This window comes from Vombatus ursinus, unplaced genomic scaffold (genome assembly GCF_900497805.2).
Source record: "Vombatus ursinus unplaced genomic scaffold, bare-nosed wombat genome assembly UNPS02014812.1, whole genome shotgun sequence".
Lineage (NCBI taxonomy): Eukaryota > Metazoa > Chordata > Mammalia > Diprotodontia > Vombatidae > Vombatus > Vombatus ursinus.
In genome coordinates, this window is record NW_020954590.1 from 48779114 (window position 1) to 48793316 (window position 14203).

At 35.6% G+C, this 14203-nt stretch overlaps 1 protein-coding gene and 1 pseudogene across 2 annotated transcripts in view; one reads left to right on the forward strand and one right to left on the reverse strand.

Moving 5' to 3' along the window:
* The window catches only part of LOC114054092 (tyrosine-protein kinase Yes), a 99665-nt gene that overhangs the window by 38695 nt on the left and 46767 nt on the right, over window positions 1–14203 (forward strand). The gene's annotated exons all lie outside the window — the stretch shown is intronic.
* LOC114054093 lies at window positions 353–763 on the reverse strand (annotated as a pseudogene).

The following is a 14203-nucleotide window of genomic DNA, read 5'->3' on the forward strand; positions in this document are numbered from 1 at the left end:
CACACACACACACACACACACACACACACACACACACACACACACACTGTGGGTTGTTAGACAATTAGGAAAAGAATCAAGAGAGAGCAATGTCTGGAAAGATAAGAGGGAAAATATATCAAGATGGGATTAGGTGGTGAGCAGTGTTCCTTTGTGCCAGTAAGGAGAGAAAAGAGATGAGAGGCAATCCTGGGTGAATGTGAATTGGGTGCATTTGAAATGGGGGGCTGCCTGTACACACATTCTCATTCTCTCTGACTCTGTCTCTGTCTCTCTCTCTTTTCCCCCTCTCGCCCCCCCTAAAATAAATTGTGGTATAGTAGAACTTTTTTGTCCATTGGAGCATTTTTATTTGTATGTATGTTTTACATCCTTAGAAAAAGAATCCCAGGATTTTTCCTCCTGTGTGTTTCTGTCTTGCTTCCTCATGGTCCATGATGCCAGCTGAGGTTGTAAGCACAATGAACCCAAACTGATGGGATGGTAGCAGATTATTCCGCCACTTTTCCAGATCTTTTAACTGAACATCAAATCTGGGGCTGATTACACCACACTTATTTAATCTGCCCGTGAGGTTCACAACAATTTTTCCTGCTCTGTGATCGTCAGTGATCTCAAATTCGCCAATGTAACCATGCTTCATCATCACAGTTAAGAACTGGACAATTACTTTAGAGCATGACCTTATGAGAACCTGGCATTTTCCTTGCTTTTCTGCATTGTTGATGCTTTTGAGAGCATCTGCCAGGGCGTTCATACGCACCACAGTGCCAGCGCTGCAAGATGGTGGAAGGAGGACGTGATGGGTGAGCGCAGAAAGATATCTATAGTAGCTCTTTTATGTAGTGCCAAAGACCTGAAAACAGAGTATGTACCTTTTTAGAGAATGGCTAGACAAGTTGTGGTACATGAATATAATGAAACTTATAATGCTATAAGAAATTATGAAAATGAGCAATTCAGAGTTTAAGGGGAAAGATGAGTTCAATTTTGGACATGTTTAGTTTAAGATGTCTACTAGACATAAAGTTTGAGGTGGCTACTTGGCAGTTAAAGTTCAAGACTGGAGGTCACCTGAGAGGTTAGGACAGCATAAGCAGATTTGTGAATCATCACATAAAGACAGTAAGTGAATCCACTGAGAGATCATAGAGAGAAAAGAAGACAAACTTTAAGTCACAAAACAAATCCCCTTAATAAAAGAATCTGTTCTGTAAAACTTGAACTCAGTCAAAAGGCCAGGCACCCAAGGACCTAGAAGTCCACAGGTTCCCCACCAACAAGAACAAAACCTGCGGAGACATCTCATAATTCGTGGGTGTGACATGGATGAAGGAGAAATCAGACAAGATTTCCAAGAGAACCAAGAGAGAGCAGAGTCATGAAAATCTATGGAGGAATAGTTGGTCAGATACAGCAGAGAGGTCCAGAAGTTTGAGGACTTAGAAAAGGCTCATTAGTTTGGATACGTAAAAGACCATTGGTAACTTCGGAGAGAGCAGTTTCAGTTGAATGATAAGGTTAGAATCCAGGTTGCAAAGGGTTTAGAACACTGAGATGTCTGTATCAACCAAGTAAAAGCACACATACGTGACCGTTGTTGTCTCAAAATGAAAACATATCAGAAATATTATTTGTCACTCGTAATGGAAAATGCTGTCCATATCCAGAGAAAAACTATGGAGTCTGAATACAGATCGAAGCATACTATTTTCTCTTTTTTTGTTTTGTTTTTTCTTTCTTGTGGTTTTTCCATTTTGTTCTGATTCTTCTTTTGACAACATGACTAATGTTGTAGAAGTTTAATATTGTTTATTACAACATATTTAATGTAATGTTTAATATGATTATACTTGTATAGCCTATATAAGATTGCATGCCATCTTGGGGAGGGGGTAGGGGAGGGAAAGGGAAAAATTTAGAGCTCACAATCTTTTAAAAGTGAATGTTGAAAACTAAAAATAATTTAAAAAGAAAAAGGAAAGAAGTATTCTTTGTCTCAAGCAATTTGCCCACCACTGTTCAAAGTAGTTTTGGGTGAGACAGCTGGGAGGATAAGGAAGACCCTTTTGAAGGAGCTGAGTTTATAGGAAATAGGGATTCTAAGAGGTTGAGATGAAAAGGGACTGAATTCCAGGCATGGTCGACCATCTGTGCAAGAGCATGAAAATGGGAGAAGAAATATGTGTGAGAAATAGCAGAAAGGTCAATTTGTTCAAATTGTAGAGTTTATGAAAGGAAGTAATGTGTATTTAAATGGGAAAAGTTGCCAGATAGGTTGTGAGGACTTTAATGCCAAACTGAGGAGTCTGTAATTGATTCTAGAAGTAATCAGTAACCACAAGATTTTCTTGATGGGGGAGTAGTGTGGTAAGACCTATGCTTTAGGAAAATGACTTTGCAGCTTTATAGATAGTGGACTAGAGAAGAGAGAACCTTGAGGTTAGGAGACCAATTAGGAAACTTTTGTAATAGTGCCCCTGAGAAGTATGAATGAAGAGCAAAAATCCAGATGGGGGAGATGTTGTAGAAGGAAAATCAGTAAGATTTGGCCACTGATTAGATTTTTGAAGCAGAGGAGAATAAATAGTTGAGAATTAGCTCAATGTTGTGAACTGAGCTGCCTGGAAGGCCAGTGATGTTCATGACAAATAAGGAAATTTGGAATAAAGATGAGTTTGTGAGGGGAAAAATAATGAGTTTGTTTTGGCCATGCTGAGTTTGAGATTTTGTGAGATACCCACTTTGAAATGACCACTAGATAGTTGGAGATCAGTGAGACTGAACTCATCAAAGAGACTTGAGCTGGATATATTAATCTGAGAGTCATCTGCTTAATGATGATAATTGAATCCATGGGAGTTGTTGAGGTCACCAGGAGAAAGTGTGGAGAGAGAACAGGGCCCAGGGGCCTTGGGGTAGAAAATATGCAGGAGGAGAGGATGGCCAGCAGTGTTGTGTTGCTGGGAGCTCTCAAGAATGATGAGAATTGAGAAAACTATTTTGACAATCAAAAGATCATTTAACTGTGGAGAGAGCAACTTTAGTTGAATGATAAGGTCAAAATCCAGATTTCAAGGGGTTGAGAAGTGAATAAGAAAGGAAGAAGTGGGGACAAGGAGAAGTTTTTGCTTTTGTTTTTAGTGGGGCAGTTGGGGTTAAGTAACTTCCCAGAGCCACACAGCTAGTGAGTGTTATGTGTCTGAGTCCGGATTTGAACTCAGGTCCTCCTGACTCCAAGGCTGGTGCTGTACCCACTGCGCCACCTCACTGCCCCAATAAATAGCTTTTTTTAGTTTTATTGTGAAAGGGAGAACATATATTAAATAGCCAGGCACTAGAGAAGATCTGCCACCACTCTTACCCCATGAAGAGGCAAAAGATGATTTCTAGGTTTTTACTCTGGGGAACTTTGATAATGGTTGCATTACCTTTTTTAAATAATACAGAGGGGTGGGAGGAAGCAAAACCAGAACAGAGTGCACGCTGATTATATAAGATGCTAAATGAATGGGAATAAATGGACAAGCAAAAAAGCTAATGGAGACTTAGAATGATTGACAAGTTGTTAGGGGATATTTCACATGCAGAAATTAATTTACCTAACGTTAGCAATTGCAAAACAAATTTAGTTGGCTTTATTGATGTTTAATGTTGTTTATCATAAATTGTAAATTAAAAATAAAAATGAAATCGGGAAGGGGACCTAGTTCAGAGGTATGACTAGATGATTTCAGATGTGGGCTTACTGAATTTGAAGTAATAATAGATTTTCCAAGTAAAAATATTCTGGAGCTTAATTAAGAGATTAAACTGATGTAGATTAGAGAGTCAGCATAAGGTAATGCCTAGAACCATGTATGAGAGAGAATGAATTCTTAAGTATAGAGAGGGGGAAAGGGCAGAATGCTCACATTTAGGAATAGGAAGGGGAACTGAGTGTGTAATGGATTACCAGGGCATACATACAGTTCATGAACCTGAGGGAAGAGAGTTTTGAGGAAGAACAACAACAACATAAAAAAAGATCTTTGTGGATTTGGCGATAAGAAAGTCATTAGGGACCCTAGAAAAGTCTTGTGGAAGAAGCCGAATTGTGGTTTAAAAGGACGGACTAGATTGAGGCAGAAGAGAAAGGGAAAGGACTCATTCAAGTAGTGTTAACGGCCATAAGGAAGAGTCATTGGATCATAACCAAGAGAAACAGGAAGGTCAGGTAAAGAGTGCTTTGTTGTTTTTTACTGTAGAAGAGACGAAATCTAGTGAAGGAAGGACTAGAGATAACTAGAGAAAGAAGGGATAATTGCAGAAACCAAGGTTCCTCAGGCAAGGAGTGTGATTAAGACTAAAATTAGAGGGATTAATTTTGGAAAAGAGGAGGAAGGGATATCTTTCTCTTTAGAGACTATTAAATAATTCTCAGTTTCCTAACTTTTTTTTTGGTCAGACATATCTTTTTATTCTGGGTAAGATGCGACTGCAAATTTTTGTTTCTAAGTGGAAGATATTACCTGCTTGCCTCAGCAGCATCGTTTTTTTCTCCCATTTATAGCACCATCATGCCTTTCTCCTAGCTGTGAAAATAATTATGAGGCTGGTAGAGTATAGAAGCAAGTAGCTCATAACATGCTTAAGGACTCAAGCAAGTGTGCCTTATCAAGTCTGACCTTTGTTCCCTTTGGCAATTTAAATAGGCAGGTGGCTTGGATAGAATTCACTTTGCAGAATTTCACTTCCTAGCAAACTTTTTTGATAATGTACCCATTTTGTGCTTGGGGAACTTCAGTGATAGTTGCAATAACCACTGCAGATGTGCCTTATATTAAGAAATACTGTTGTACAAAATCTAAACTTGTTTTTAACAAATAGATAAATCATAGGATGATTATCATGTTACAGGATGATTATTTGTTTAAAGAAAATTTGAACTGCCAAATTTTCTTTTAATAGTGAATTCCCCTTAGCATTTAGAATGCAGCTTAATTTATTTGTAGGTGGTTAACAGACTTCAGCCATACTGATTAATATATTTTATAAATTGATACCATCTGGGGTTCCATATGCTTTTAAAACCAAGAAATAAACTTTCTAGGAATTAACCACTGTCATATTTTAAGTAAAGAATTTCCAATAAGATCTGAGAGTTTTAGTAGTTTTATATTTGAATACCGTAGATACACTGCACAGGGAATAAATGAAGTACATATTCAGGGTGGTATTAGAGTTGAAATTTTATTATCAGTATCAAACGTGGGATGTTTACTACTATCAAAGACACTGTTCATCACAGCTTCTGAGAGAATTGATTTCTCTGTACATCATGCAGCCTTCCAAATGCTTCTGCTGAGTGAATTAATCCTCATTATAGTACAGCCTCTTCAGTGAGTTCCATAATTCTTTTTAAAAGATTTTGGGCTTGGGGCAGCTAGGTGGCACAATGGATACATCACTAGCCCTGAAGTCAGGAGGACCTGAGTTAATCTGGCCTCAGACCAAACACTTGACACTTATTAGCTGTGTGACCCTGGGCAAGTCACTTAACCCCAAATTGCCAAAAAATTTAAAAAAAAAGTTTTTTAAATTTTTAAAAAAGTTTTTAAAAAAGTTTTGGGCTAATGATCCATACTGGAAAAAAACAGCAGTTTGATGGACAGCCCTTGGTCTGTTCCCTCATATCTTGGGAAGCCTCTACAAGTGATCATAGAACTGGACCCCAAACTGAATAGTAGAACACTTTCAACAATCCCAAGTTTCTCCCTGAAACAAAATGTCATCTTTTTAACATTATTTTACCAGTGGTGCTATATGATTTATTCTTGGAATGCCACAATCTCTGAAGAGTCAAAATTACAGTAACTCAAAGGACAGTAGAGAAGATATAGTAGAGTAGACATAAATAGGGACAACTAGGTGTCACAGTGGATAGAATACCAGGCCTAGCCTAGAGTCAGGAAGACTCATCTTCCTGAGTTCAAACCTGTCCTCATACACTTACTATCTGTGTGATCCTGGGCAAGTCACTTAACCTTGTTTGCCTCAGTTTCCTCATCTATAAAATGAGCTGGAGAAGAAAATGGCAAACCACTCCAGTATCTTTGCCAAGAAAACCCCAAATGAAGTAACAGGTTTTCAAATGACATGTACTGGAAGCGAGAACATTTATCATCCATTTGATGTGTAGTCAACGACATTTTAAAGTGTCCTTTATGTGCCAACTACTAGATGTGAAGAAATACAAAAGGAAGCAAACTGTGACTGCTAATAAAGATCTTGTAATCCAGTTCAGGGTCTTTACTTGTACATGTAAGAGTCATGGAAAACCTGATAGGCTCTTCACACTTTTTATATGTGGCTAGTCATTTCTCTTTCAAAGATTCCTTAGTAGTTTAGAAGACTATGTGTTTGAATAACACTTTGTGAAGAAAGAGTGTGATTCAAAGAACTCTGGAGAGACTTACATGAACTAATATGAAGTGAGGTGAACCAGGAGATCAATTTATACAGTAACTACAACATTATAAAGAAAAGCAAATTTGAAAGACTTAACAACTCTGATCCATGCAATGACCAACCATGACTCAGGAGAAATGATGAAGAATCACCCTACCATGCTTATTTGTTGCAAGGAATTTTTGTTTACTTTTAACTGAGGGTAAGGATTTCAGAGAGAGACAGACAGTAGTGATCATAGCAGTTCTAAAAAAGGAAATAAGATGATTGTGGAATTATTTTTAAAAAATTAATAAAGGGGCAGCTAGGTGGCGCAGTAGATAGAGCACCAGCCCTGAAGTTAGGAGGACCTGACCTCAAATCCGTCCTCAGACCAAACACTTGACACTTACTAGCAGTGTGACCCTGGGCAAGTCACTTAACCCCAGTTGCAAAAAAAAAAAAAAAAAGAATTACATAAGTTTGAAAAGAAATGCAAGCTGTACATAATAGAAATATGGAATTCCTTATGCAGTCTTCTTATACTGTAATTTTTGTGTGGAAATGCTCGTGTTTAATGATGTTTTCCAAGTTATAAATAACAGAAAGTTTTTAATAATAAAAATAACCTGTTAAATATCTTCTAGGTGAATTTCTAAGTGGTCTCTTTAATAAGCTTTCTTTCTATTATTTATTTATTTAACTTTTTGGCTAGGCAGTGGGATTAAGTGACTTGGCCAGGGTCACACAGCTAGTACTTGTCAAGTATCTGAGGTCGCATTTGAACTCAGGTCCTCCTGACTCCAAGACTGGAGCTCTATCTACTGCGCCACCTAGCTGTCCCTTTCATTCTGTTCTTAAAAACCCAGCAGCATCTTTAACTTTTTAAACCTAAGATAGAAATTATTCTTTTTAAAAAATTTTACATTGCAATTACATAGAATATTCTGGTTATATAACTTGCTTTAACTGTTTCTAACATTTTTTTTCTCATTTTAGCCTGTATTTAAGTGTTTGTCACAACACCAGATTGCTTGCTTCCAGTTTCTTCGGGAAGTTTTCTTGACATTTCACTTCAAGGCATGTTTTCTTTAAATTCTTACATTGAACTCCAGGCATTCTCCAAATTATGAATGGCTTTTATTCCAACATTTTCTCTGTATGTAGGTTGTTTGTTTCTGTTGGAAAGAGCCTTATGAATTTCAATATTATAAATGATGGTTATATTACCAAGCTAGCAAAGAAAAGCCTCTGTAAACTAGTGTTATCCTTCAGTGTTTTTCTCAAATTTTCACTTCCAGTTACCCCATATATCTAATCTACTGACAAATCTTGTCATTTCTACTTAACGTCTTTTGTATATGTCTTCCATCCACTCATACAACTGCTATCTTGGTTCAGGCCTTCATCACCTCACACCTGAACTGTTGTTGTTGCTTTTCAATTGGACTCCCTTCTTTAAATCTCTCCCAGCTCTAGTGTATCTCCTCACACAGTTATAAAAATTGTTTTCCTAAATTGTTGGTCTACCCATGTTACCCCTCTACTCAAGAATCCCTGGGTCTCTGTGTTGCCTCTAGGATCAACTATATGGTCTTATGGGCTTATTTGACATTTAAATTTCTTCACAATTCGCCCTTCCCTCTCATATTTTGTAATTAACTATGCAGCCCACTTGCTGTTCCTCATATAGAATACTCACTATCCTGTCATTGTATGTTTGCATTGATTGTCTTCAGTGCCTGGAATGTGCCCTTTTCTTACCTCTGCCTCTTAGAATCTCTTTCTTCCTTTAAGATTTAGCTCAAAAGCCATTTTATATAAAAGACCCTTTGCGATCCTCCTTGGCAGCTAGAACTGAATTCTCAGAGTTACCATCCTTCTACTTTCTATGTATCATATATAATCATTTAGGTGTCACAAATGGAGTCCTGACTTGGCATCTGGAAGACCTGGGTTCAAATTCTGTCTCAGATACTTTCTAGTTATGTGAGCTTAGGCAAATCAATTCACCTCTCTCATCCACAGTTTGCTAGTATGCAAAATGGGGATAATAATAGCATCTAACTCAGTTGTTGTAAGGACCAAATTAGATAACACTTAAAATGCTTTACAGACCCTTAAAGTATTATATAAATGCTAATTAGTAGTATTTAGAAGTAGTGAGAAAAGGGATTGTTTTTGCTTTAGAAAAATACATAAAGCAAACACTTAACAAATGCTTTTTGACTAACTAATGCTAGCCATGGAGAGGAAAGGGTAGATGCAAGAGAAATTGCAAAGAGAGAATCAACAGCACCTAAAATTGGACTTTGGAAAATGACGCAAGGAATAAGTCAAAGATAATTTAGAAGTTTCTAGTCTTAGGTGATAGGGAGAATAGCAGTGCCATTAATAGAAAATAGGAAATCATAAAGATATGGGAGTAATATTCTTAGAAGAGTAAGTTAGAAACCTTGGGAATGGAGGAGATTGTCAAGGTACACAATGGTAAAACAGTAAGGGAGAAGGGATATATTCTGAATTACACTTTTTCAGCTGGAAGAGACTCTAGAGTTCCTTAAATAATTCATTATGCAACTGTCTATTAATTTAACTGAAGCTTTCATGAATCTTATGTTTTTGGTTTGCAAAATATCTTGGGGGTATCATGACATGTTACTTGTTAATGAACAGCACTTACAGACATTCATAGCCATAAAATATGGTAACTTTTTTTTAAATTAATTTATTTTTAGTTTTCAACAATTACTTCCATAAGCTTTTGAGTTTTAAATTTTTCTCCTCCTCCCTCCCCAAGATGGTGTGCAATCTGATATAGGCTCTACATATACATTCCTATTAAACATATTTTCACATTAGTCATGTTGTAAGGAAGAGTTAGAACCAATAGGAGAAACCACAAGAAAGAGGAAACAAAACAGAAGAAAAAAAAAAGAGCAAATAGTATGCTTCCATCTGCATTCAACCTCCATAGTTCTTTCTCTGTTTGTGGATAGCATTTTCCATCATGAGAATTTTGGAGATGTCTTAGATCCTAGCATTGCTGAGGAGTGCTAAGTCTATAAAAGTTATTCATTGCACAGCATGGCTGTTACTGTGTACAACATTCCCCTGGTTCTGCTCACTTCACTCAGCATCATTCCATACAAGTCTTTCCAGGTTTTTCTGAAGTCCCCTTGCTCATCATTCCATTACATTCACATAACACAACTTGTTCAGCCATTCCCCAATTGATGGGCATCCCCTCTAATTCCAATTCTTTGCCACAACATCCTTTTCCCATTTTTATGATCTCTTTGGGATACAGCCCTAAAAGTGCTATTGCTGGGTCAAAGGGTAATATGGTAACTTCTTACCAAAGGACGAGATACTCACTCTACACAAGAAACCTCTGCCCAATTTTACTTTTCTCTCTCATCTGTCATGAGACCTTTTAGTAGTTGTTGTTTTTTTTTTCTTTTCTACTTTACATACCCTTCTTCTTCTTGCACTCACAATGTCTCCAGGGAGTGAAAAAAAGGAGCACAGCTGAGTTTCTTCCTCCTCTTGTATTAAATTTTCTATAACCAGACAGTAGGAGGTCTTTTGTGAATTAATCAGGGAACTGTGAATTTTGGCTACTTAACTGACTTGTGATAGTTTTTCCTTTATAGCCTTCTCTTTTTTTTTCTTTCCTTATTTTAACTGTATACAAAGATAGGTGCTTGACAACAATAGACCTGATGGAGGCTTAAAAAAAAAGGGAATTGGAATTGATTAAAGCTTAATGTTATTATGGCTATGATTTAAGCCCTGTGTAATCTACAGAATTTCCAGTTTTAAAGGATTTGTCATGGTAAAAATAGTAAATTTCATGCTTTCACAGATAAATGGAGCCTAGTAATATAGTTATAATAAGTAAATATTAAAGTATGCATGGTCAAAAAATGTAAATTGACTCAATGTCTTAACTTTTAAAGGTAGAAGAATCACATGTATTCTTTTGTTTGATTAGTCGATAGATGTCATGGCCATTGCTGACAACAATTAAATGAAACAAAAATTTATCCAGGATGAACAAATGTTTCATAATTTAACTTTTTTACTTTAGTTGGTGATTTTTCTGTCCCTTAATGATAGCTCTGTTTTGCATGGCTTTTCCTCAGTCTTAATATACTTGACCTTCTTTGCCTTCTCATACTCCTTTTATTGTTGACTTTTATAATTGTTTTTTCTTTTTTCTCCTCCTCATCTTTCATCATCTTTACCCATTGGATGGGTATGAGGGGAAGCCTCAAAGTTGTTTGTTTTTTGTTATGTTTTTTCTCAAGTTATTTGGAATGCTTTTCCATATGGTTCCTAATAATTCAGATTTCTTCTTTTGAAAACTGTTAATATCTTTTGTTCATTTGATATTGGGGAAATGGCTCTCAGTCTTCGATATTTATGTCAGTTTCCTATTTTGTATATGTATATTTCCTATGTACATTTTGTAAATATCACTTTTATCAAATGAGCTTGTTATGAATATTTTCTAGTTTTTCAATTTCTCTTACTCTAATTACTGCTTTTGTTCATGCAAAAATACTTTAGTTTTACATAAATGAGGTTGTTTTACTTTTTATGTCCTTCATTACTTGGCCACATTTGCCAAAAGTTCCTCCTTTTATCTCCTAATTTTTAATGATTTAAAAAATATTTAGCTTAACTATCCATCTCAAGATTATTATGGTGCAGAATAGTATGCTTGTCTAAATCTTTTATTTCCTTTGAGATTCTTTACCTTTTGATCCTACACATGAATTTTGATATTATTTTGTCTATTCTAGCCCTTCAGCAATTTAGGACAAAATCTATAAGTTTATTTAGGCAATGTTACCATTTTTATTAGATTGGCATGGTCTAGCCATGAACAATGACTATCTTTTCAATTATTTGTTTTCCTGTGAATCCTGTGTGTCTCTTAACCTGAGGTTAATGCTCACGCATTTTAAGCATTTCATATATATTTTTATTAGAATCTCACTTTTTTCTTCCGTTTTACTAATGATATATAGAAAAGCTGATGACTTTTGTAAACTGTTACTTAACTGAAATTATTTAGATTTTTTTGTTGAACCACTGGAGTTCTCTAAAGTTAACCTTCATTGTGCTCTGTGATGCATTGAATAGAGCACTAGAAATAGAGTCAGGAAGATCTACGGTCAAATCCAGCTTCAGACACTTGTGTTATCTGGGCAAATCATTTAACCTCTATCTGCCTCAGTTTCCTCAGCTGTAAAATGAAGATAATGATAGCATCTGCTTTAGGTCATTGTGAGGATCAAATGAGATTGTATTTGTAAAGTGCTTGGTAAATCTTTAAGTGCCATTTATATGCTATTATTATTAAATAGAGATCATTTTTCTTCTGTTGTCTGTTTTTATTAGTTTTCTTTTTATCTTATTATTATAGGTAATATTTCTAGCACTAGATCACAAAATAGTGTAGACCAGATTCTTAGGCAGCAACACTGCAAAACTCCAGTCACAATCAGATTAAAATGTAGTTGGAAAATGTTTAACAAAAATAAATAAAAATATAGTACAACATTGATTACATATGTGTTGTTCTAAGTAGATATGTGGGGAGCAGGGATCCATAGACAATATACATTTTTGCTTGACCTCTGATCTTAATGGAAAAGGATTCTAGTGTTTCTCCATTACACATATTCTAATTGTTGGTTTTAGGTAATTTGAATCATTATGGAAAGACCCTTTTGTGCCTATAATTTTAGTGTTTTTAATATAAATGTGTGCTGTATTTTGTCAGACTTCCTGCATCTATTGATATAACCATGCTATTTTCTTTATTAATATAATTTGTTAGGGGCAGCTAGATGGTTCAGTGGATAGAGCACTAGGCTTTGTATCAGGAAGACCTGAGTTCAAATGTGGCGTCAGACACTTACTAACTGTCTAACCCTGGCTGGGCAAGTCACTTAAACCCTGTTTGCTTTAATCCACTGAGAAGGAAATGTCAAACCATTCCAGTATGTTTGCCAAGAAAACCCCATGGACAGTATGGTCCACAGGATTTACAAATAGACATGACTGAATAACTAAATAACAATAACAACAGCATAATTTGTTATATTTGTAGTTTCGCTAATGTTGAATCATCTGCGTATTTTCACTATAAATTAAACCTGATCCCGTTGAATACTTTAAAATGTATACTACTGTAGCTTCTTTGCAAATACTTTTTGTGATTAGTTATTTTGGTCTGTAATTTATGGTCTGTCACTCTCTCTCCCTTTTCCCTCTTTCCTCTTCCCCTTCTTGCTGTCTCCTTCCCTCTTTTTTTGTCTCCCTGGTTTGGATATCAGGACACATTTGTTGCATGGAAAGGATTTGATGATGCACTGCCATTTTCTATTTTTGTGGAATAAACTAGATATAATATTTGGAGTGAATTTGTTCTTAAATGTTTGATACAGTTCATCCCATCTGAGCCTGATGTTTTTCTCCAGAAATTCTTTTATGGCTTACTTACTTTCATTTTCTAGTACCAAACTGTGTACAGTCTCTATTTCTGGTTCAGTTGGTCCCAGTACTTAATGTTTTTGTTAATATTTGCTTCTTTTGAGATTTGAGTTTTCATTATATGTAATTTGATATATAAACTATAAAATAGTTTATGATATTTTATCAGATTTTATTTCTCCATTCATTTATTCCCATTTTTCATACTGGCAATTCAGTTTTCCTTCCTTTTAAAAAAAAATCAAATTGGCTTCCATTTTAATGCTTTTTATTTATCTCAATAGTAATTTTGTTTTCAGTATTTCTGTGCTATTAGGGGATTATTAATTTACTGGTTTTCTAGTTGTTTTTAGCTGGTCTGATCTTTCTCTTATTTGTTAATATAAAATGAGGGATATTTTCCTTGAAGGATTGCTCCCTTCAATATCACTATTAGATCTGTTTCTTAATATGCTCTATATGCTCTAAAGTATTTATACCAGCTCTTTTCGTGGTGGCAAAGAACTGGAAGTTGAAAGGATGTCCAACAATTGGGGAATGGTAAACAAGTTGTGGTATGTGATTGTGATGGAATACTACTGTGCTGTAAGAAATGATGATTGATTTTATATTTTAGAAAAACATGAAAAGACTTGCATGAAATAATGAAGTGAAATGAGCAGAACCAAGAGAACGTTGTATATAGTAACATCAGTATTATTCAAAGAACAACTGTAAATACCAAGTTATTCTGAGTATTATAAATACTCAAAGCAGCTGCAAAGGACCTATGGAGGAAGATATTATCCACCTCCAGAGAAAACTGATAAATAAAAGTACACATAGTATGTGTTAAATAGTGGCCTTCTGTAGTGCGGAGTGGGGAAGTAAGGAGGGAGACAGTTCAGAACTTAAAATGAAACAAAAAATTATTTTTTAAAAAAGATTGCTATATAGCTGCAACCCATATGTTTTAGTGTGCTGTCCTATTTTTTTATATAAGTTTTTATTGATTCTATTGTTCTTAGGATTACATTATATAATTTCCATTTAGGTCTGAGTTCTTTGTTTATAGAGTACTGAAATAGGGTCTAGACTTGTGTTTTCAGTGGTATGAGAAACTCCTGTGTGAAAAAACTCCTTTTACTCTGCAATTTATAGTCACTGAGAGGTTACATGATATGCCCAGGGTAACAAAGCCATTATGTAGCAGAAGCAAAATTTAACCAAAATCCACCTGCCTTTGAGGTGGGCTCTTTATCCACTACTCTAATCTGACTCGACT